The sequence below is a fragment of the Peromyscus californicus genome, unplaced genomic scaffold (assembly GCF_007827085.1).
Source record: "Peromyscus californicus insignis strain IS unplaced genomic scaffold, ASM782708v3 Scaffold_17__1_contigs__length_78620276, whole genome shotgun sequence".
NCBI classification, from domain to species: Eukaryota; Metazoa; Chordata; class Mammalia; order Rodentia; family Cricetidae; genus Peromyscus; species Peromyscus californicus.
In genome coordinates this window covers 59,609,652-59,635,595 of record NW_026294469.1, presented here as the reverse complement: position 1 = coordinate 59,635,595, position 25,944 = coordinate 59,609,652, and positions in this window count along the sequence as shown.

Sequence of the window (25,944 nt, the reverse complement as noted above, 5' to 3'; positions counted from 1 at the left end):
GTGAGTGCATGTGTGTATATGTGAGTGCATGCCTGCCTGCCTGCCTGCCAATTTGTCTGCTAAAACCTACTGTGTGTGGTTATAGTTAGTAGTACAGTACTTGCCTTGAAGGCACAAAGCCCTACCTAGGTTCAATTCCTAGTACTTGCTAATAAACAACACAAAAAGAAAAGGTGCAATACCTGAATGTGAATTCACCATGGACACCTGCTGATGATAATGTGGGTTTGCAATAAACAGGCGGTGAAGGGGTTGAACCTGTCTCTGTTATTCTATTTCTAGTGAAAATCAAGATCATGACATTCTACCATTCAGTGTCTAGTTTTTGGTTTCTTCCTATCTTCTGGGACACAAGAAACTTTAGTCTTTGGGCTTTCAATATGAAGGACCAGGAACACCCAGACATGAAAAGGTAAAGTGAATTCTGGCCCTTATTTGGTGTACTTCATAAGACATAACACTACATAAGCAGATTAATGTGCAGCATGGATATTGTTACAAGAATATGACTTCTTGTAATATCTAGACTTTCCTCCTTACTCTACTTAAATACATTGCTACTTCCACAACAGTGATATGCTCACCTGCTCGCTCAGTCTCTTTCCTCTTTTTCTCTGCTCTCCCCTCACTCCTCTTCCCTCTTTCCACTCCCCCGACTCCTCTCTCCCAGCCCTTATTTCAGATTCCACTGGTCTAGTATCTCCTAACATTTTAGTTGCCACCCCACCTTGGATATCTAATAAAATCTTACTCTTCAGAAGCCCAAAGACAATATTTCCTTTCCACTCATAACCTACTTTGCCCCAGAGGTTTCCCTATTATTTTTCATACTTTGGTGCTGTGCGATGGTCTTTCTGTACACTGTGTTGCTATCATTGGTTAATAAAGAAGCTGCTCTGGCTTAGCAAGACAGGCTATAACCAGACAGGAAATCCAAGCAAAGATACAGGGAGAAGAAAGGCGGAGCAGGGGGAGATGCTGAGAGCTGCTGAATTGAGCAAGATGTAACAGAACACAGGTAAAGCCATAAGACACGTAACACACATGATATATAGATTAATAGAAATGGGTTAATTTAAGATATAAGAGCTGCTAGTAACAGCTTAAGGCATAAACCAAACAGTTTGTAATTAATATTAAGCCTCTGACTGGTTATTTGGGAGCAGGCAGGTGGGAGAGATTCGTCCGTTTACACTTTGGAATAACATTTAACCTCCTTCCAATATTCAGTCCTTCTGTGTTTTTGATCCCACATTATCACTCATCAGGTCCACTGTCTCTCTTCATTCAGTTGAGTATTTCTTTTTTAACCTGAACTATGCCTACTCTCTGACTCTCTGATTTTTCAACCCTTCCTGTCTATAGTTTTCATAGTGCAGACAAACCATGACCCCAGCTATAGTGCCCACTTCCTAAAAGTTTCCATGGCACCCCATGAGTACATGAGTGACAGTTCCTTATCTTCATTATTCCCGATCCTTTCCAACAACCCAGTACATTGTTCTCTTTTTGCTTCTCAAAGCATCCACAGCTCTCACCCACTTAAAAGTCTTTATACTTATCTGAGTGCAAGGGAAGGCTACTTCAAGAACCCTCTCCACCATTGCTATGAATCTTAGCTGAGGACAATCATGTGAGTTCCTGGGTTTTTCCAGGGAGAATGGGCAGATTTCTCTCCATCCCCTTAATGGTACACTCTGTCAAGATATCTCTTTCATTGCTCTCCCTCCCTGTGACTCCCCCATGTTCCCACCTCCCATCTCCTACCCTAATTGTCATCATAGATCCTATATCTAGTGACTGATGGAAGCAGATGCAGAGACCCACAGCCAAGCACTTGGCAAAGATCCTGGAGTTCAGTTAAAGAGAGGGAGGAAGGATTATAAGAACAAGGTGGGTCAGAATCATGATGAGAAAAAACACAGAAATAGCTGGCCCAAGCTAATGGAAGGTCATGGACTCTGGACTGACAGCTGGGGAGCATGCATGGGACCAAACGAGGCCCTCTGAATGTGGGTGAAAGTTGCGTGGCTTGATGTGTTTGTGGGTCACCTGGCAATGGGACCAGGACTTACCCTGGGAACACAAACTGGCTTTATAGACCCCATTCCCTATAGCGCAATGCCTTACTCAACCTTGATGCAGGAGAGAGGGGCTATGTATACCTCCAACATGGTATAACAGCCTGTGTTGACTACCCAAGGGAGGCTTTACTCTCTACGAGGAGGGGATGGGGGTGGGATGGGGGTAAGTGGGGGAGAATGGGAGAAGAGGAGGGAGGGGAAATGGGTTGGTATGTAAAAAGAAAGAAAATCTTTTCTTAACAAAAAAATTATATATATAACAAAAAAAATCTTTATACTTGTAATCACCCCACTCCAAATGTCTTACCCCAGATATCTCTTTACTCTTTCCTCATAGCATTCATCACCACTTGACACAGATGTACTTCTGTGTTCCACCTTAGAATGTTACTTCATGAGAGCATGGATACTTTCTAATGGCCTTTATTGCTTAGGTCTTCCACTGTTACCCAAAATCATATGTTATTTGACATATAATAAACACTCAATAACTATCAGTAGATCAATCAATTAATTAATTGATCACTTATGTAAGTTGGTTTCCTAACTTTTATGTTTTTATTTCATGGACCATTAAAGATAATAATATGCAAATAAGCACTTTTGAAGGAAGCCATCAGCATGACTCACCACAGGTAAGATTAGCTGAGAACTACTTGGGAGATGGAGACTGAGGAACTAAACTGTACCATAAGACCTAGCCTACCTGTTTAAGAGTCACTGTCATGGCTTCCTGGTGCTTAATTTTTATGTTTGGGTTTTCAAAATCAATTAGTAAAGAAGTTAAAGAATTGTCATTCTTTAATTATAGACCGCACACTATACTAGAAAGTAGCCATGGTGAAATGGTGACATTCCCTTTAAAGCAGTGGTTCTCAATCTTTGTAATGCTGAACCCTTTAATATGGTTCCTCATGTTGTGGTGACCCCCAACCAAAAATTTATTTTCATTGCTACTTCATAACTGTACTTTTGCTACTGTTGTGAATCATAATATAAACACCTGATATGCAGGAAATCTGATATTCAACCACATCTTAGGGTTTCTGTTGCAGTGAAGAGAGGCCATGATGATGGCAACTCTCATAAAGGAAAACATTTAATTGAGACTGGCTTACAGTTTCAGAGGTTTAGTCCATTATCTTCATGATGACACACAGGCAGACATGTTGCTGGAGAAGGATCTGAGAGATCTACATCTTGATCTTCAGGCAGCAGAAGCAACTGTGTGCCACACTGGGTGTAGTTTGAGCATATATGAGACCTCAAAGTCTGCCTCCACAGTGACACACTTTCTCCAACAAGGCTACACCTACTCCAACAAGGCCATATGTCCTAATAGTGCCTATGGGCTAAGCACTCAAACACATGAGTATATGGGAGAGGGTGTGGTGGTATTTTATTTGTGTATCCCAATAAAGTTTGCATGGAGATCAGAGGAAAAAGTCAGTCACTATATTAAACATAGAGGTTAGGCAGTGGTAGCACATGCTTTTAATCCTAGCATTAGAGAGGCAGAGATTCACCCAGATCTCTGTGAGTTCAAGGTCACACTGGGAACAGACCCAAGCGTGGTGGCACATGCCTTTAATCTCAGTGCTAGTTAACTATAGAGGTCTGGAGGTCTGTACAGACAGACAGGAAGTGATAGAGCTGGACGGAAAGAGGAAAGTGATGTAGCTGGGCAGAGAGAGGAAGTAAGATGGCTGGGCACAGAAAGGTAGGCATGAGTATAAAGGAAATCTCTCTCTTTCTCTTTGGCTGAGGATTTCCTAGTGGTAAGAATGGGGATGGCTTCTTTCTGCTTCTCCGATCTCTCAGTTTTCACCCCAATATCTGGCTCCAGGCTTTTTATTAATAAGATCATTTAGCAATTCATCTTACAGGAAGGCATAACTATTCAAGCCACCACAGACCCCTATAAGGGTTGTGACCCACAAGTTGAGAACCCTTGCATTAAAGTAACACCATGGCCCTCTTCTGGTCTCTCCAGGTACTGCATGCACATGGTGTGCAGACATACTTGCAGATAAAATGTACACACATATAAAAATAAAAATAAAGTCATGAAATACAAAAAAAGTCTCTGAATAAAATTTGTCCAAGATGTACTGTTAAAGGGCTATGAAAACTTCAATCTAACATTAAATTTCAATCATTTTCATCAAAATTGTGCTTATCAGATCAAAGTTAGTCCAGATAATTCCTATGGCTTCTTACTGTCTTTTTTATGCTAGAAAATAAACTTTGGTAACAGGCATAAATGTTGAATGCAATCCTTCATGGTTACAGCTCTGAGGGGATAGGGAATCAGTGCTATTTGGTAATAAAACAGCCCATATAATCCATCAGTCTAATTGAAATAGACTTGTTGAAATTATTGCTATTGCTGATTGCAATAAGAGAATAGATGATGAGGCATTTCATGGAGGTCTGCTAATTTAGGTTTCCCTTAGCACGCCACAGCTTGTTACTCCTGTAGGTCAAGGTCACATAAAGTTGCCTCCACCTCATCACTGGGTTTATGTAAATTCAGCTGGAGATGTAGGTAACAGGTCCATCAATGAAAGGTCAATCAGACACAGCCAATTCAAAATTAATTTAGTAGCCACCCCCATTCAACAGGAATAGAGGATCTGAACACAACCTGCCTGTGACAGCAACTCAATAATTAAAAGGAAACTCTTTCCAAGATGGAGGTAACAGAACCTATTTTATCTCTACAGATACAGAAAAGAAAATCTCCCTGAATGGATTCAGGCAACAATCAAAATGATCTCCACCCTGAGCACTACTACATTCTTGAAAACTCTTATTGTAGAATATTCACTGTCATCCCCATTGACCAAAAACTTAATCTTGTAAAGCAGTGGTTCTCAACCTTCCTTTAATACAGTTTCTTAAGTTGTGGTGACCTTCAACCATAAAATTATTTTGTTGTTACTTCATAACTGTAATTTCACTAATGTTATGAATTGTAATGTAAATATTTGATATGCAGGATAGGATATCTAATATACGACCTTCATAAGATTTGTGACCCACATGTTGAGAATTGCTTCTTTAAAGCAACTACTCCTTCTCCCAAATGGCCACTCAACCAATTCCTTCCCTAGAAATATCTGTGCCAGGAACATATCTTCCTTTTATTTTTTTTAAATGTTTGTTTACCTGAGTGGGGCATATCCCACTGCACACATGTGGAGGTCAGAGGATGATGTTCAGAAGCTGGTCTCTCATTCAACTAATATGAATCCTGGGAATCAAATTCAAGTCATCAGAATTGATGACAAACACATTCATCCATTAATCCATCTTGCCAGCCCAAAATATCTTTCTTGAAAACAACTTTTTCTCATTAATAACCACCTATTATGATGAATCAAATCAATGGTTCTCATATCAGTACCTGAGATGAGCCCTCTCTGACTGATAGGTGAAGAGCAGGTCCAAATACTTATCTTTCACAGCCTGCCTGAAGTGTCTCACTCTAAGAACGTCAACTTTTCGTAGTCTTTGACTCTGCTCAGTTGAATACTTGGTGGTGTTCCTTGGACCCAGGTAATTTTTTAGTTCCCATTACTCTAGCAAAGTATGGTTGTTATTGTCTTCTTCACTCAGAGAATTCTAATTATAGTTACTACGGCAAAGCAATTCACATATTTGTGTCACCTTCTGGACTTACACTTCTTACTATAAAAAAAAACAACTAAATGCTCCAGTCTTTTAAAAAAAATGGCACACTCTTTAACTCTTTAGATCAGCACCTGGTACATGGATACCATTAGCACTGAACGTGCAAGGTTCTATTGTGTCCAACACGAAAACAAGGATACTCTCTGACCATTTATGGATAGGTCATTATTGGTGAAATTATTAAGGCCACTCCACGTAGTTAAAAGGAGATTTATTTAATGGTATAACTTACAAATTAAGGGATAGGTAGGTCGCGGGGTCTGGGGAAGGTGTATCGCAGTCCAGCGGTGTTCTCTGGAGCTCTGCTTGGTCCACCTCTCCAGTCCAGGGTCCCGCAACAGAGAGAGCGCCCGCCGATCCAGATCTCGGGTCCCTAGGTGCCTCCCTTCGCCCCGCCTTGTAGGCGTGACAGTTGCAGAAGTCTCAATGGGGGTTGGAACTTCCAGATCAAAGCTGGAATGGCTACCCACTACATCTCCCCCTTTTTGTCTAAATAAGAAAGTTCTAACCTAATAAAGACTATATACAAAGGAATGGTTATCAAATATTGTCCAGGAATAATGAGGGATAATGACCTAGAAAAGATGGAAGTACAACCAATGCAAACAATATCAAGCAAGAAACACATACTAAAATCCAGAGAAGTATAGAGCATAGGTAAATGGCATGTTACAAAGATCATTCCAAAAGGTGTCCTATGCTAAAGAACCTGAATCTAATACTTAATATGTTCTATCTACTAAGTTGTAACTATAACTGCTAGTCTTCAATCCCATTAAAGACCTGAGAAGGAATATAATGGTACCTGAGAAATGGTAGATGGATGCAAGCAACTTTCGGGAATCTTGCGAGAGTAGACCAAGGCAGCTGGCAGCCTGGACAGTCACCTAATGTTTCTCAGCATTGTTGATGCATTCAAATTGGCTACAGGCCTAAAGTATCTGACAGACCATTTTCAGAAGCAGGAATTCTGAAAGACCATCTTACCCTGTCTTGGCAGAGTACAGTGGTCGCTTTCCTTGTGTCCCGCTTGTCCAGAAAGGATAGCATTGCATTTGTACTGTCAGCCGTCGAGGCAAGGGCAGTTCTTTGCCCAGTAGGCCATTATATGCCAAGAAGACAAACTTCCAAATGGAAATGTCTTAGAAGCCCAACATTCTCTCGGGATCAAATTGGTGCAGCCAGGAGCAATTGTGTCTCACATCAACAGAATTTTAAGTTATTTAAATGCCGTATTCTCTAGGTCTATGAAGTGTTTGAAGATTACCTGTCCATCTGACCTATGTATCTGTAAATCTGTATAACCTAACTAACGTAACTATAGAGATGACAAGCATAGGTGACTATAAATCTATAAGTCTTATCTACCGAAATAACCTAAGGACTAAGGCTTCACGTAAACAAGGTAAACAGTCTATAAGCAAGTGTATGGTAAAGAACGATGACTTCAAAATTGTGACAATACACAAGATGTTATAACAGAGTTAGGAGTATATAGTGCGATATGCAATATGACAATAATCTTAAATATATATCAATATACCGAATATCCTAAACAGAAGTAGAACCTACATAAAGTATGACAGATATAAATTTACATTTGTATCAATATACAAACATTTCAAATAAGAGTAGAAATATATGTACATTATAACAAATATAGTTCTGTATTTGTATCAATATACAAATTATCTTAAACAGGAATATAAAAATAGTTTACATTTGTATCAACATATAAGAATCTATAACAGTGCAAATTACAGTGCAAATTATTTAAGGCTGCTATTTTACTAAATTTGTTTACTAGTATACATAATAATCTACCATAATATCTTATATCTATCCATTCCATTTCTTCTTTTCATTTTTTTTTAGAATACTGAGTTTAATATTTCCTTCCACCCCCCAACCCTATAACCATCATCCATAACCCTGAGAATTATGAAACCTAAGGGAGAAGGGGCGTCGTTTTCTTAGAATTGCTTCCTGCTGTTTAGGGGGTGATGTTATCTCTGTTGGGTACTGTGAGAAAGCTCAGATAGTTAAATCTCAGTTAGACTAACTCTAGGTTCTGCAGCAAGTCTTAGAGTAATGGGTAAGATTGTCTGAAATTCTGGTAAGAAGTGTAGTATGATGATGATTACCATGGCATCATTCTGGATTGGGTAGAGTTGTTGTTGGGGCCCCATCTTCCTTCTGGAGACTTCTGAGATTGCTATTAGAAAAACTTATTTGTTATCAAAATGGAAGATTTGGATTTAAAGAGGACATAGCATGTAAGAAAGGATTCTGAGAAATCAAGAGTAAGCATGGAGAGAGTTAGAATCTAGAAGACACTGGTCCCTTTTTATTGGTTTCCTTCTGTCCCACACCAGAGGGCTCTTCAGATATGGGACTGAAGAATCTCTCAAACTTTCTTTTAGCAATATGCTTGGGTTTAGAGAAGGAGTGAACCAATTCCATCTCAAAAGTCAGCTTGGCTTATAATTGAATTGGAACCACCACTTTTCTAGATTGATAGAGAGATAGATATTAGACAGTGAGATTTTACCGTGTGTAGATTGGTACCAATAGATTCTTTCTTTCTGCTGTAAACATCCGGATATCTAAGGCCTTATGATTTCTGTAAGATGGGTATTTCCATCATCCTGGAAAGACAAAAACAGAACCCTACCCCAACCTTTGATTGTTAAATTTTTCTTACAACTTGTAGAGATGTCACATTGGTGGATGATCTTTTACTTCTCCTCATCAAGGGGTTTTTCCTGTTCGAATCGAATTTTTATTAATTTTGTTGGTATCCATAGCTTTTCTTCTCCTGCAGAAACAAAGGCAAAACCCCTTCCCCAACGTAGAACATATCCAGGTTTCCATTCTGAGGTCAGCACATCCTTGAAATAAACCGGTTGCTTTAGCTCAGGAGTTTTGTCTGTCGTCCAATGTCTCTCCGCAGCTGTTGTTCCTTTCTCATCAGCATTGAGAAAATTCAAGGTTAATAAAGCACTATGCAATCTATTTCTAGGAGTCATTGTTACCTGTTGCTGTTTCTTTAGCATATCTTTTAAAGTTCGATTGGATCTTTCTATGACTGCTTGGCCTGTGGGATTGTGTGGTATACCTGTAACATGCTTTATATTGTAATAAGCAAAGAATTGTCTCATTTTATTGGAGACATATGCTGGGGCATTGTCTGTCTTAATTTGTACAGGTATTCCCATGATGGCCATAACTTCTAATAGGTGTGTAATCACAGAATCAGCCTTTTCAGAACTCATAGGAGTTGCCCACTGAAATCCTGAATAGGTGTCAATGGTATGATGTACATACTTTAATCTTCCAAATTCTGCAAAATGAAACACATCCATCTGCCAAATTTCATTTTTTTTGTATACCTTTTGGATTGCTCCCTGCAGGTAATGGAAGTTGGTTATCGATGGAACAAGTAGGACATTTTTTCACAATATCCTTAGCCTGTTGCCAAGTGATGGAGAAATCCTTCTTCAAACCTTTGCTATTTACATGGTATTTCTTATGAAATTCTGAAGCTTCTAGCACATTACCTATTAGTAACTGATCAACCTCATCATTACCTTGTGCTAGAGGTCCTGGCAGACCTGTATGGGATCTGATATGTGTTATATATATATATATAGGATGTTCCCTTTTTCTGATGATTTCCTGCAATTGTATGAATAATGAAGTTAATTCTGTATTATCAGGAATAAATTCAGCAGTTTCAATATGTAAAACAACTCTCTCTGCATATTGAGAGTCAGTGACTATATTGAGGGGTTCTGTGAAGTCCATCAGTACCATAAGAATGGCATACAGTTCTGCCTTTTGTACAGAGCTGTATGGACTTTGTACCACTTTACTTAAGTCTCCTGATTTATATCCTGCTTTCCCTGATTTATTTGCATCAGTGTAGAATGTGAGGACTCCAGAAATTGGCTTTTGTCGTACAATATGAGGAAGGACCCATTCGGTCTTCTTTATGAATTCTATTCTCTTGCTTTTGGGATAGTGGTTGTTAATCTCTCCTAAAAAGTTACTGCAGGTTCTCTTCCAGTATTCATTATCTTTCCATAGTGATGAAATTTCTTCATTAGTTAAAGGTACTACAATTTCTGCTGGGTCCATTCCTGTCAACTGGCGAAGTCTTAGTTTACCTTTTTGAATCAAATCAGAGATCTTTTCTATATAAGTCTTTAATTTCTTATTTGGTTTACATGGTAGGAATATCCATTCCAATGTAATATCTTCCCTCTGCATCAAAATACCTGTTGGGGAATGTCTGGAGGGGAATATGACAAGAATGCATTTAAGTTCTGGATCCACACGATCCACATGTGCTTCTCGAATTGTCTTTTCTACTAGAGCCAATTCCATCTCAGCTTCGGCTGATAATTCTCTTGGACTATTTAATTCTTTGTCCCCTTCTAGAGTATTAGCCAAATTTTGTAGTCTATCTTTGGGTATTCCCATGATACCCAGTAAGTTGGAAATGCTTCCTAGTAACTTTTGAAAATCATTAAGAGTCTTCAATCGATCTCTCCTTAGCTGTACCTTTTGGGGTCTAATTTTTTGTAGCTCTATCTTATATCCTAAGCAGTTAATAGAATATCCTCTTTGTATTTTTTCAGGAGCAATTTGCAGTCCCCAGGGAGGCAAAACTTTTTTACTTCTTCAAACATGCTTTCTAATGTATCTAACTTTGGATCAGCTAATAGGATATCATCCATATAGTGATAAATTATGGATTGCGGAAACTTTACAGGAATTATCTCCAATGGTTTCTGCACAAAGTATTGGCACAAAGTAGGGCTGTTTAACATTCCCTGTGGGAGGACCTTCCATTGATATCTCTTGACTGGCTGAGAATTGTTATAATTAGGTACTGTGAAGGCAAATTTTTCTCTATCATTTTCTTGTAAGGGTATGGTAAAGAAACAGTCTTTTAAGTCAATAACTATTATAGGCCATTCTTTAGGTAGCAGAGAGGGCAAGGGCATCACAGTCTGTAGGGAGCCCATTGGCTGAATTACTTTATTAATAGCTCTCAGATCTGTCAGCATTCTCCAATTACCAGATTTTTTTTTAATAACAAATACCAGAGAATTCCAAGGGCTGGTAGATTCTTCAATGTGTTGAGCATTTAACTGCTCTTGAACCAGCTGTTCTAAAGCTTGTAGCTTGTCTTTTGTCAAAGGCCATTGTCCAACCCAGACAGGTTTATTAATTAGCCATTTTAAAGGTAAGGCAGTTGGTACTTCTGAGAGTTCAACAGCAGTTGTGCTCTGTTTGTGAACAGCCTGAATGGTTGGTGCCTGATTTTTATAGCATGTGATGATATTATTCCTAGAAACATGCATTTGTCTGTATTCTTTTTCTGAAAGTGTAGGAATTTTAATCTGGGTATTCCACTGTTGTAACAGATCTCGGCCCCAAAGATTTACTGCTACATTTGCTACATATGGCTTCAGCCTTCCTCTCTGTCCTTCTGGCCCTATGCATTCAACCCATTTCGAACTCTGTTTTATCTGAGATAGGGTGCCAATCCCTAAAAGTTGGACATCTACCTCTTGAAGAGGCCAATTTGGATGCCATGATTTTGGTGTAATTATAGTCACATCTGCACCTGTGTCTACCAGTCCCTCCATAACCAGGCCATTAATTCGAATTCTAAGCTTTAGTCTTTGATCATTTATGGAAGTCTGCCAAAATATTTGTTTTATAGTGTTCTTTGTAAACTGTGATCCATCCATCAGAGCTGTTTTATCATCCATTGCAGTATCGGTTTTTACATTAGGCATTGGTTTATTCAGTTGTCTTGGAGAGGAATTTCTTCCACAGTGACTGGGAATGTTCATACTACATTTGATTTGGGGACCTGCAAGAGGCCCCCTGAGGCGTTTCCCGCCAGTAAAAGGTTACCTCGTATATCTATTTTTGATCTGCACTCACTGGTCCAGTGTCGGCCTTTGCCACACCTTCTACATAATCCAGGAGGTGGTTGGGGTCTCCTGTTTAGGCTATTCCTAAAAGGAGTATTACTCCTAGGAGTACCCCACGTACAGTTTTTACTTATATGACCTGGTGTACCACATTTAAAACATTTGGTAACACGGGGCCTTCTTTCACCTCTGGGATTTGTCTCTCCTATCCAAGCCTCATTACTGTAGTTACGAGACTCAACACCATTAGTTTACTGAATCCATTCTTCCAAAGGAGCTGATCTGATCTTTAATGGTGTAAGTATTCTTCTGCATTCTGCATTAGCATTGTCGAATGCCAAGGACTCAGTTAATACTTTTCTTAATTCTTTATCTGATACAGCTCTTGTTATAGCTGTGTTCAGTCTTTGTAAAAAATCAGTGAAGGGTTCGTGTAGTCCCTGAAATATCTTTGTGTATACCTCAGTTGGTTTTCCAGGTTCTGGAATTTTTTCCCCAAGCGTTTAGAGCTGCTGTACAGCATAGGGATATTGTATGCTCATCATAAATGGCTTGTACATTCCTGTCAGCAAAACATCCCTCACCAAGTATTTGATCTTGGGAGATCACAAAACCTCTGAGTTTACCTTGTTGTTCTAAAATTTTTGCCTCTTCTCTCAACCAGCTTTTCCACTGTAGCTGCTGGCTATATTCTAGAACAGCTGAAATTAACTGATGCCAGTCATCTGGGATGATTCTATGTGAGGTAGACCACGAATTTAACATCTGTTTTACGTACGTGGAGTGTATCCCATACGTAACTACTGCTTCCTTTATATTTTTAAAGTCCCTTGTTGAAATTGGTTGTAATGTATATGTAGTATATGGCTCGAGGTGGGTGTCATCCGCTGGCTTCTCATGAATGATAACAGGATAAGTCATTGTGTGAGAGCCATTTGGAGATGTTACAACCTCTATGGTCTTGCCCTTCTGCTTATTAGGTCCCTTGTCATGTTTAGTGAGAGTTTCTTCTAAGGCCTGCAAACGAGCACCTAGGGTCTGTTCTATGGAGTGGGCCTCCTCTCTGGCAAGGGACTCCAGATTTCTCATGGAATCATAGAAGCTTTTATGTTCCTCAGAAACGCATGATTCCATGGACCTTATCTTATCAATTAATGATAATCTTTCTTCCTTATATAGTGTCTGGAGAGTTAGTGTTCTGTCCATTAAATATTCACATTTATTATCAATAAGATCAATTTTTGGTACAAGCCTGTTTTGTAAATCCTGATCAGCAGATTCCAGAGAAAGAATCTTTCTCTCTAAGGTCTCATTGCTATCCCTTAAAGCAGATTCCAGAGATAGAATCTTTTTCTGTAAGCCTTCATTGCTCTCGCTTAAAGCCTGTATCAGTCCCAATAATGACTCATCTTTGTTCTTGTTATTAAACCAGTGTTTGAACACTGTGTGGATTATTACAATGAATGCCAAAATGGTACAGGCCAGATATGCCTTAGGAAGGTCGTATATTTCCAGGGAGATGTCATTCATCATACAGGCAAAAAGGTTTTTGAATTCTTGTGAGGTAATGTTGTCAGCCATATTACAAGAATTACTCAAAATTTGTTAGTCAATTTTAAGGTGTAAAATTATCAGGTACTTTTACTTACCTTTCGTGGTTTTGGGGGTGTAGTAGCACTTTTCAGCCAGCAGGTGGCGTTGGTACAGTTCCAAAGCCGGGCCTGCTGGTGATCTTGGCTGACTGCAGCTCGCTGGAGTCAAGAGAACCGGCGCTGGCACTCAGGAAGCCTGGGAGGGCCTCTTTCGCTGGTCTCGGGGCTAAGCTAGGGAGCTGAGACTGGACTAGCTGCTCCCTCTTTAGGGAATGGAACCGTGTAGGCGTTCCCTGGTTATATGGAACTTTGCAGGCGGGTTTAGGTACCCGCTAGCCGGGGAGGAGGCTGAGGGTGGGAGCCACCCAGGCCTTTGGAATTTGCCCCACGTGAGCGCCAGATATTGGTGAAATTATTAAGGCCACTCCACGTAGTTAAAAGGAGATTTATTTAATGGTGTAACTTACAAATTAAGGGATAGGTAGGTCGCGGGGTCTGGGGAAGGTGTATCGCAGTCCAGCGGTGTTCTCTGGAGCTCTGCTTGGTCCACCTCTCCAGTCCAGGGTCCCGCAACAGAGAGAGCGCCCGCCGATCCAGATCTCGGGTCCCCAGGTGCCTCCCTTCGCCCCGCCTTGTAGGCGTGACAGTTGCAGAAGTCTCAATGGGGGTTGGAACTTCCAGATCAAAGCTGGAATGGCTATCCACTACAGGTCATCTTTTGGAAAAAGTTTACTGAAACACTGACACATCTTCAGTGTGTATAAGGGGATATTCTGGTAAAAATTCTTGAACAAACTTATCTGACACTTGGCGCACAATTGCATTAGAATTTGGAAACTGACATTGTCAGGATTGTCCTAAACTCAGGAAGTAAAAATGATGTCACAATTTTTCTCCTCCCAGTCTTCACTTCTTTGGCAATGGATTTTAAATCTAACGTCACACTGTGGGCTGCTCAGGAAATCTGAGCATTGTTCCCACCTTGGTAGCTGTGCAACAGTGAGGAGCCAGATGAAAGACGGACCGAGCCCCCGTGAGTGTCTTATGGGGGAAGACTTGGATTTTACAAACAAGTGAAAACAGAACCCTGAGTTCTGAAGCTACCGATAGCAATTCAAATATTAAAAGCACCACTGTCATCACTATCCTCAACATCATTGCAGCCATGTACTCATCATCACAGCCAGTTATTAACTGCATATTAAGATAAGCATCAGCATCAGGCCAAGAACTCTCAGATACAGTTATGAGTGATACTCAAAAAAGATAAAAAAAATTATTTCAGTGAATCTTTGTAAAATTCCTCCTTGCCTCTTCCTCTTTTAAAATCAGAAATCTGGATTCATTTTGAATTTAGTCTTGTCATGCACTGTTTCATCAAGTTGAAGGTAGAAGAGATTTTGTGAAATACCAAAGCCTCAACCACATGAAGCCCAATAGCTTCTGCCGTTCCCATTCCTCTCCTTTGCTGCCCTGTGATCATCATGTAAACAGGCCATGTGTCAGGAGAGGACTGATAACCACCACAACAGACAAACATGAGGCTTTCTCAGACACTCAGCCCAGCACAATAGGAGAGCAACCACATGAGCAGCCATAGGTAAGATCATCAGAGAAAATACCCAGCTGATCCCAGCTTCAATTCACAGCCCATAAAATCTAAGCAAAGAAATGGCTTTTGTGTTAGAGTGGTGTGCATGAAATAATAGACAAGTGGACTGCAACTATTTCCTGGTTGGTTATTCAGTAGAACATTGTACTCTCAAATAATTAATTCAGTTTAATTTAATTTGTTGAGACAGTCTCCTGCAGGTCAGGCTAACTTGGAACTCACTGTATAGACCAAGCTGACCTCAGACTTATAGCAATCCTCTGGCACATCCTCCTGAGTACTGGGATTACTGATTTAAAATACCTGTCTCTCTAATATATTTGCCACACTGTCTTTAGGATCAGTCTGGCAAATGCTGATGATATACTTGAATGTCCCACATTATGTAATGTTGCAAGAGAAAATATATACCAACTTCAAGAAAATGAATGGGAGAAATGACTGACATCAGAATAAAAGCTATAATTAAGTTTTCTGGTTTTTTGTTTATTTGTTTTGAGACAGGGTTTCCCTGCGTAGCTTTGTGCCTTTCCTGGGACTCACTCTGTAGACCAGGCTGGCCACGAACTCACAGAGATCCACCTGCCTCTGCCCGCCCCCCCCCCCCCCCCCCGAGTGCTGGGATTAAAGGTGTGCGCCACCTGGTAGGTAGTAGTCAGTGCAGGGATCTGGAGTTCACGAGAATCTCTGGTTTAAGTTTGTACAGATATAAGCAGAGGGAGGGGTACAGCTCAAAGGATCTATGTTCTCATGCCACTATTACCACGTCAGGTGTCCAAGCCAATGTCCCTTACCTGGGTTTTTCAGGTACACTCTCCACGGATAAAAATATTTTCAGAATAGACAGTAATATAATGCAGGTTGAATAAGCCTAGAGCCTGTAAGAGCCTATGTCACACTGCATAGACACTGCCATACTGGCTGTTGGCATCACTGATGATCAACAGAAGGAGAACACAACCTCTAGACACAGCTGATTAGCAGTCACATAAGCAAAACCACAGTCATCTAAGTAGAGACTAGATAATACCCTAGAAAGCTAATTCTCTCTCTCTCTCTCTCTCTCTCTCTCTCTCTCTCTCTCTCTCTCTCTCTCTCTTTCTCCTATGAGTCTTTCCTGAATTCATCTTTTAAAGCTCAATTCAGAGGAAAAAAATCACTTCTGGTCTCACACTCTGCTGAGATGAGGAAATGGGTAATTAATAGTTACCTGTCAATGCAGGAAGAAAAATGTTCCATGATACAAAGAGGGAAAAGTTTTTGAAAGAGAGCAAGGAGGGGTATATGGGAGGGCTTGGGGGAAGGAAGGGAGAAATGATGTTAAATATATCATACTAGTAATACTGAAAGAAATAAAGAAAAAAATATAATTTTTTCCATACAGTATATCTTAATCATTGTTTCCCCTCCCTCATCTCCTCCCATATCCTCCCACCTCCCAACCCATCCAACTCCACACCTTCTTTCTTTCTCTGTTTAGAAAACAAACAGGCCAATAAAAGAACAAACAATCATAATAAAACAAAGTAAATAGACAAAAAGAGAGAAAAATACACAAGAAATACATACACAGAGAAACATACTCTCACACACAAAAAAGCACAAAATAGGAAACCATAGTAGACAAGCATAAGAAAAGGTTAAAAAAATGCTCAAAAAAAGAATTATGAGACAAAACACTCCAAAATTACCATTGAGTTTGTTTTATGTTAGCCATCTAGTGCTGGGCATGAGGCCTCCCTTAAGTGTGGTTTGTACACCCAGTGAGGTTCCACTGGGGGAAAAGGGGTTTTGTTTGTGTTTGTTTGTTTATTTGTTTGTTTGTTTGTTGCATGCAATTGTCAAATGAAGAGAGCTTCTAGATTAGAGATGGAACTCCTGTACATTTTCCTATGGCTTGGACCTGTGCAGGCCCTGTGCATGCTGCCACAGTCTCTGTGAGTTCGTATGTGAATCAGTCCTGTTATGTCTGGAAGGCACTGTTTCCTTGGTATCCTCCATCCCCATTGGCTCTTACAGTCTTTCTGCCTGCTCTTCCACATAGTGACCTGAGACCTGAGTTTCCCTTTAGATTGAGGTGGGAAGACTAACCCTAAATGATCATTTGAATCTTGAAGGCCCACCCTAAATCTTGGCCACACCTTCTGGTGGCATCCCACATTAAAGGAAATGAAAAGAAGGAAGTTTTGCCTGTTTGCCTTCACTCTCACTAGAAAGTTCATCTATGTTGCTGTTTAGGCTTTCCTTCCCTGGTGTCATTTCCTACACTTTTAGGATTCCAACAAAGATAGAAGACTACTTGAGACATCCCATCTAGTGCACTGAGTAACTGCCTGACGCTTGGTCCTTTTATTAAGAGGCAGTTATTGATGAACTAGGCAGACCACAACCTGAATGTCACTCTAATATATCATACATACACATATATTATATATTATATTCATTCTTATATGAATACATAATATATTTATACATTAAGTCTATCAGTTCCGTTACTCTAGAGAACCTTGATGAATACATCTATGTATATATGCACCAACATGTTTATTTATTTATATTTATTTATATACATTCTGTTACTTCAAGTAAAACTATATATTAACAAATATACACATAAAACATTTCAAATCGAGTAGGGACACAATGTTTGTCTAGAACTGAGGCTGGACTAGGACATGGATTCTCCTGGTCACTTTTCTTATACTATCAAGCACTGAGGAATGAGTAGCAGAAGTCTGGAAGTAGCTGCCTGGTAAGAGCTAAGGAAGGAACTCTCTGCAAAGAGGGTGCAAGAAAGTCTGAGAGTAAAGCTCTCTAGAAAATCAGTCCCCAGGCTGAGAATAGAGGACCACGCAGGACTCTAAAGCTGGAAGCACCCTGAAGGTAACCAGTGTAGCAACAAAACTCACACTAGTTCAACTTCTAGTGAGGTTAATTCAAACTCGACCCTCTTTTTAATGGGTTTGCAGAAAGGAAGGTGTTCCTATCTCAAGCCCCAATACTACATGCACCCATATCCACTGTTACACATGGAGTAAGCAAAAGATATGAGATACTCACAAATTAAACACACACACACACACACACACACACACACACACACACACACACTCACACGTCAAGAAACAAAACAACCAACAAGATCATGCTCAGGAACAGACCAGATATTGTTACTAATTGGCAATTAATGTAAATGTACATTATACTTGAAGAATCTTGAGTTACAGTACCTCCAAACTCAGTGCACCGGACCAGAGGCAAGAAAACTTTCAGAAGTTCAAGGTCAACCAGGAGTATGTAGCCAGGTCCTGTTTCAGAAACAAATACATAAGTAAGTAAAAAAAAAAAAAAACCAAAAAACTCCCTGTGGAGAAGATTGCCAACATAAACAAATGGAAAACTTCAGCATGGAGGTAGAAACTCTTAGAAAGAACAACATGGAAATGTCACAAATAAAAGAAGCTTCATTATGTAAGTAAATAAAATAAAAAGTCATAGAGTTATTGATATAGAATGCCAGTTTGTTTGATAGTGTATTTCCAGTAGCTAAAAATGTCACTTCACTGATTTCTGGCTTGTCCAGATCTTATCATCAGTTTTAGGTACGAAATATGTTCTTCAAGCTGCTTTGAGGTGGTGGCACACACCTTGAACCACAGCACTCAGAAGGCCAAGGGAGACAGATCTCTGAGTTTGAGACCAGTCTGGTCCACAAGTGAGTTGCAGGACAGTCAAGGCTACAGAAAGCTTTATTTTGTATTTTGGGGACAATTTGTGTATGTCTTGTCTAAAATTGTGCTTGTGTATTTTCTGTTTATAATTCTTGGAGTGCTCTAAATTTCATAGATAATGTGTAAATATTTTATGGCAAGCAAAAACATTTTCTAAACCAGAGACAAAATAGTGATTTTGTTACACTAACAAAAACTGAGAGAATTCATTTCCACAGAATAGTATTATTAAAACAAGTCAAAAAAGTTCCTGAAGCAGAAGAAATACGACATCAAACAGATTTGAATTTACATAAAGAAATGAGATCCGGATGGCGTAATTGAGGGTTAATGGGATGGAATCACTTTTTTTAGTTTTAATTGCTATGACAGATACTTGACTACCAAAATAAGAAGTATAGCAATGTGCTTTGTGTGGCCATCATATACAGACTAAAATATATGATATTCATACTACAAAACTAGAGAGAGAAATTGAAATTAGATTATTGTGTGGTTCATATTCTATAGAAGAAGCAGTTTAATATCACTAGAAGGTGGGTGTCCTTAATTAAAGGACTACCCAGAAAGCAACCACAAAACATTTTAAGTAGTCCTTAAAGGAGGCAAAATGAAATACAATATTTAATATGAGCAGATAGAAAATGGGGAGGAATGCATAGAACAAAAATGAAAAATAGGCAATAACAGCAAAAGAAAAAACATGTATTTCATATAGTCATACTAATAAAAGAATGTTAAATATGATCTAACACACCAAATATCAAAAAAGTAATTCTCTAAAACGTAGCTTCTTTGAGATGTCATATATTTTTAGTGTTTTAAATGTATACGCTGTTTTTTTAGGGTAAATTAATCATAATGAATGATGAATTTCATTGTAAGTTAACGGATAGAAGTAAAAGGATAGAAAAAGGCCCATCAGATTAACAATTATTAAGATAAATTTTGAATAGGTCATATAAATATCAGGTAAAGATGCCTTGAAAGGCTGGGCAGTGATGGTGCACATCTTTAATCCCAGCACTCTGGAGGCAGAGACATGTGGATCTCTGTGAGGTCGAGGCTAGCCTGGTCTACAGAGCGAGTTCCAGGACAGGATACAAAGCTACAGAGAAACTCTGTCTCAAAAAAAAATGCCTTGAAAGTAAGAAATTTTCCCAAAACAACAACAACAAAAGAACATTACATACTAATAAATGTGTTTATTTACCAGGAAGGTGTGATAAAAGTAGGTGTTCATGCATCTAGTGAGGGATTTTGGAATACATGAGACAAAGACTAATAGCACTGATTGGAGAAAAATAGAGAAATAAACAAATCCATGATGACAGCAGAGTTCAATGCTTCTTACTAATTAAGTAAAAGAAAATAAAAGATCTGAAATACAGAATGGACCACCTCCATTGCACTAACATACATATAATACCACCCTACAACAGCTTGAAGAAATACTGTGGGCTATAAGACAAATTAAAAGAATAAAAATGCAAAGTATTTTCTCGGGTGTAATGACACTGAACTATAAATCAATGCCAGGAAGCTACATGAAAATTTAAAGAAATGAAATTTATTGAAATAAGTGAAATTTTAGTTTTTCCTGATCCTACAAAAAGAGTGGTATATTTGAGAAACAGAAGTATATTATTGATAAAAGTTGAATTTTACAGTTTTAGAATACACTGTGCATACTAGGATCTCATTAATAATTTTTCTTTAATAGAGTACAAAGAGAATATTGTGACCATTTTGTGGACCATGTAGCCAAAATTATGAATGTGCTAAAGGACAAAGGAATAGTATTTATTATAATTATGTCAAAGTAAGTTCTTTGCTGGAAGTAATTGCTCATGCCTATAATACCAATGCTAAGGAGATTGAAGTAGAAGGATCTAGAATTTGAGGCCAGTCTGTGCTACATCATGAGTTTGAAGCCACCCTGAGCTACAGGAGACCCTCCCTCAAAGGAAATAAACACTAGAAGTAAATTCTGTATTTCCACTTGAAATTGAACAAACCCTTATGACATACGTGTTTTCAGTTTCTTAGACCTTGTGGTTTGTCTGAACCATTTAATACAACTTAGAAAACCCGTATGTCTTATCAAGTTGTCTTTTAGAAGTAACTGTCAACGGGGTGTCCTTAAGGATAATTTGGCATACATAGGTTTTTGCTATGTTCAGCCACTCAGGAAAAGCAATTGTAATGCTGTGTGTTAATCACTATGCTAGGGCTGAGGAGTGCAGGCTCTAAAGACTTAACCAACATCTGGAGAGTACACCTGTGCAGACAGAACATTAAAGTACAGCAAATACTATCACAACCAGTACCCAGTCCCCCTCTCTTGTAGTTATTATTTTGCCAACTAACAAAGGAAAAGTAACTGAGTTGTCCCATAGCCGTGATGACATGTATCTAAATACAAATATGTCTGTTTCCATATCTTTCATTCTTAACTGCTTCCAAAGATATAGCCAGTTTCCTTAAGAACCTGGCATTACAATGTAGTTAAGCAGAAGATACACACACACACACACACACACACACACACACACACACACAAAATGCATCACCATAATTATGTCACATGACATTCAGTAAGGGCAAATAAATAGAGAAAATACTTTGGAGACATAGAAAAATATGCTTAGCTGTTAAGACTACCTGAGTTCAAACATTACTTCAACATTTAGATGGCTCCTGGAAAATTATTTTACTCCATTAAGCCTTAATTATCTAAAGAATAAAATGAGAAAATAGCAGAAGCTATTTCACAAACTAGAGCACCAGGTTCCAAAAAGCTCTGGTAAATAATTAACCAAAGTCATATCACAAGCCCTTGGCACATATTAGGCAATATAAATATTAACTGAAATCTGAGAACTATGTGACAATTCTCTCCTCCTCTAGATTAAAATTCTACTGTGGATAAGGCTAAGCTTGCCTGATAGCCTCACCACATCAACACCAGCATCAGGACCCCTTTGCAGTACAGAGTAATGCTTAGCTGAAGGAAAGATTTTAGACTTAGGGGAGGAGAGGAAAATCCAGAAAGGAAGGAAGGGAGAGGGGAAACTGTTTAATCCAGGCAGGGGCTTTAAATAGAAGACAGAATGAAAGCCAGTCCCTGAAAGATTGATGACCTCTATAAATGAAGCAGAAAAGGAAGTCTGTGTTAAGTAAGCAGAACAGCACTTGGAGAACTAATACAGTGAAAACAGGAAATTCAGGGGTGGAGAACAAGGAACAGACCGATCTTGTTGCAGTCCACAGTGTATGCAAGACAATAAGGAAAGAGTGAGAGATAAGATGTAGGAACCAGCCGGACAGTGGTGGCGTACGCCTTTAATCCCAGCACATGGGAGACAGAGGCAGGCAGATCTCTGTGAGTTCAAGGCCAACCTGGGCTAGAGTGAGTTCCAGAAAGGCGCCAGAGCTACACAGAGAAACTGTCTCAAAAGAAAAAAATTTTGAACCAGGGAACTAGACTCTAGGCAAGACAAGCAATACCTATTCTTTCCTCCTTGCAGACTTTGTATGCCAGAAAGGGCATGCACTAGTTCCATCTTCATTCCCTTGAAGGAAAACACACAGCGCCAATCATCATGTTTTGTTTGATTTGTATTGGCTCTCTAGTGCTGCTGAAACTAATAAACATGAGTAACCAAGTAACACATACTCTGGTGTCAAGGCTAATAGGCTCTGCTAAGGGCTCACTTCTGAGTTCCCCACAGACCCACTGTAGAGTGGTAGAGCATTCTTTTCCATCCCCACTGAAAGTTACAGGACTCAGGCAGCTCTGTAGGAGTTCAAGTGAATCTCTATCCCATGACACTGAAGATGAATAAGAGGCTGGTGCCAAGGCTTTCGTTGGTCCTATTACATGGTATTACTAAGGATGATACACAACTGTGTATTAAAATTGCACAAAAAAAGGAAAGGCTATAAGTTTTCAGCATCTGCAAATTATTCGGGGCATGCAAATTCAAATAATTTAAGTGAATCCTCTTTGACAAAATTGGGAATCTCAGAATACAATCTATGGCTACTATTTAAAAATGGGGATTGGCAAATGCCCCTCGTGTGGTAGAGTTCATCTGAAAACCCATGGAACATAGAAGATTCTCAGCATGAGTACTGCTTTTTTTTTTCAAAGTATAGTGTCTCCTATATCCTCCCAATAGCAAAGAGACTGTTATTTTCTTCAAAGATAATTCTCTAGTAAAGCTCCATGTTCCATTAAGGCCCTCTTATTGTATTCATACATGCTACTTTTTTTCCATACAAGGCTTTCAAGAGTATAATAACCACATGTCCCTTAAGAACAGGGATGCAGGGCTAGAGAGATGTTTCAGTGGTTAAGAGCACTGACTGCTCTTGCAGAGGTCCTGAGTTCAATTCCCAGCGACCATATGGTGGCCCACAACCATCCGTAATGAGATCTGGTGCCCTCTTCTGGCCTGCAGGCAAACATACAGGGAGAATACTGTATAAATAATAAATCTTTTAAAAGTTAAAAAATAGGGATGCATTCTGAAAGCACATCATTAGTTGATTTGGTGGTTATTCAAACATAATAAATGTACTTAGACAAACTTAAACAATACAGACTATTGCACACAATGGCACAGAGTATTATTCCTGCTACAAAACTGGGTAGCAGTTCACTGTACTGAATATTGTTAAAAAAGTAATAATGTAAAAATAATGTAATAATTTACCTGTGTATTACAATGGAAAAGGTACAGCAAAAATTCTTGACCTTGGGAATTTTTCAGTCATATTGTACATTTATAAGGTCTATCTCTTAGGTGGTTGATCATGGGTCAGAATAAATCTTTCCCCATGGTCGAGTACCTCATGCCTCTGGGCAATGAATTACATTATTAGAACTAGAGCATCTTTCATATTTGCCTCTCACCTTCACAGCCTTGTTCTTGTGCCTCAAATTAAAGAGAGACTAGCACCACACACAGCCCCAGACTCCAGGCTCCAGGCTGAACACTCACTTGGAGATCTCTAAAACTTTAAGACCTAACCAACACTTTAAGATCAACCTCATCTCCCATGATTAATGATTTAAAATATTTCTCCAGAATTCACATTTTAAGCTATCTTAAATCAGAAGGAATTTAACTCTCAAAAATGGAATCCCTGAAAGTTGTCCAGTGAGGTTTTCTAGATACTTAACTCATTCTTTGTAGTCTTCATATCTGTCCTGTCTATGTAAAAAGAATTTCAAAAGGTCAAAACAGTGTATAACTTTCTACACTCTACTCTACCTTCCCCATAGAGGTTCAAATGTGTTTTTTAAATGTTTTTTTCATTCAGTCACCACCTCGTCCCCTAAAATTCTAATCACGTTGATTACTAAAAGTATGAAAGCAAAGACATTTGGGTTTTTTTTTGTTGTTGCTGCTGCTGTTTAATAAAAGGGATTCAACTTAGTCTTGAAAGCAGATAATTGAACAGTTCCAATACTACCCAGTAAATGAAGCCATAGGTATCAATGTTAACAAAGAACCTTTCAGACATCATGAGGTTTGGGGAAGATTTTAAGTATGGAAAGAAATTAGCCGATGAAATGAGTAAAGAAATGAGTTGCAAACAGAATGAATACAAGCAAAGGAAGGTGTGCACAGGCCATCTTACCATGTCCATGGAGACACAGATGGTAGGTGAGACGGTAACACTGAGTATTCAGGGGGAACGTAGGTCGGGAGGACAAGAAAGCAGAAAATAGACAGGGAAACTATTAGACTTTTATCCAAATCTGAGAAACCTTCTATTTATACGCTAATGTAAGTTGAGTAAGAGGTTAATTTGTACAAAGCTGTGGAAGAATTTTAGAGCTTTTAGATATAAACCAAATATCAAGTCACCCAGTGCCATGCTCATTTAGCAGTCTGCTCAGACTCTGAAAGTGAACATCAACAAAACAGAAAAAATGCTTCCCCGGACCAGCCTACTCTCCAGAAAGCTCTGCCCATCTCACATGGTGACATTAGCAGCTGCAAACTTACAGTAACAATTGATTGCTATATTTCACTCCTTATCCACTTCCAATGTATCAGGAAGTCTGGTATACTTTACTGTCCAACATATCTTCATGATATAACCACCTTCTAACAACTCTATCCTATAAAAGATTCTATCCTGTTTTCATGTATGGATACAAACACAACTGCCTAACATCTCCTTCTATCTACTCCCCCACAGCTCTTCTTCTTCTTCTTCTTTTTCTCTGTCTCCTTCCCAGTAATGGGCTTTTGCAACAATCTGAACATGTTAATAATAAACTCAGAGTCACCAATGGGTGTTACGTTAGGGAAGGATCCAGAGCACTTCCTCTTGGCATCATTTAACTGAAATGAGCCCAGATGTGAATTCTCTGGCTCACTCTCCCTGTGTCTTTCATTGTCTCCTGTCTCTATCAGTATGAATCTGTGCCTACCAGAATGCTAGCTTGCGAATCTGTCCCTAACAAACAGCTCTGGTCTCTCTTTTGGTGAATGACACAAAAAGCACCACGTGGGGGAAGGAACTAGATAATTTACAGAAATCTTTAAAGAGTTTTACAAGGGATTGAGTCACAGAATTCCAACTGACCCCAACTGACCAGATAACAAACAAACCAATACTATCAAGCAATGCCCATATATTGTGTTCAGCATTTATGGTGGATATTTATTTTATAAGGTTCCTTTCTTTCTAACCTATATTTACTGTTTTCAGCAAATGAACAGCATAACACATGTACAAACACACTTCCATTACTTAGAGACATGGAAGCATCCATAATTTAAAATTACAGCTACACTTTAGGTTAGCTTGTAAAAGGTGATTACATGAAAATCCAAGGCAAGTAAGGCTGATTGTTACAATACTCTCTTAGAGCCAGGCTAAACAAACAAACTGGTACACAGTCGGATGTCAGTCAAAAGTCTTAACTGACCTCAGAGTCTGTTAGGAACTATGTTTGTATAGTCTAGTTAAAGTTCCAGTTTCTTAGAATGAAAGAGAAAATCTTTTTAAAGATTTATTTATTTATTACATATACAGTGTTCTGTCTGCTTGTAGGCCTGCAGGCCAAAAGAGGGCACCAGATCTCATTATAGATGGTTGTGAGCCACCATGTGGTTGCTGGGAATTGAATTCAGGACCTCTGAAAGAGCAGTCAGTGCTCTTAATTTCTGAGCCATATCTCCAGGCCAAGAGAAATTTTTTTATAAGATTGCATCACCACAGACTGTCTCCACATAACCCCACGTTATC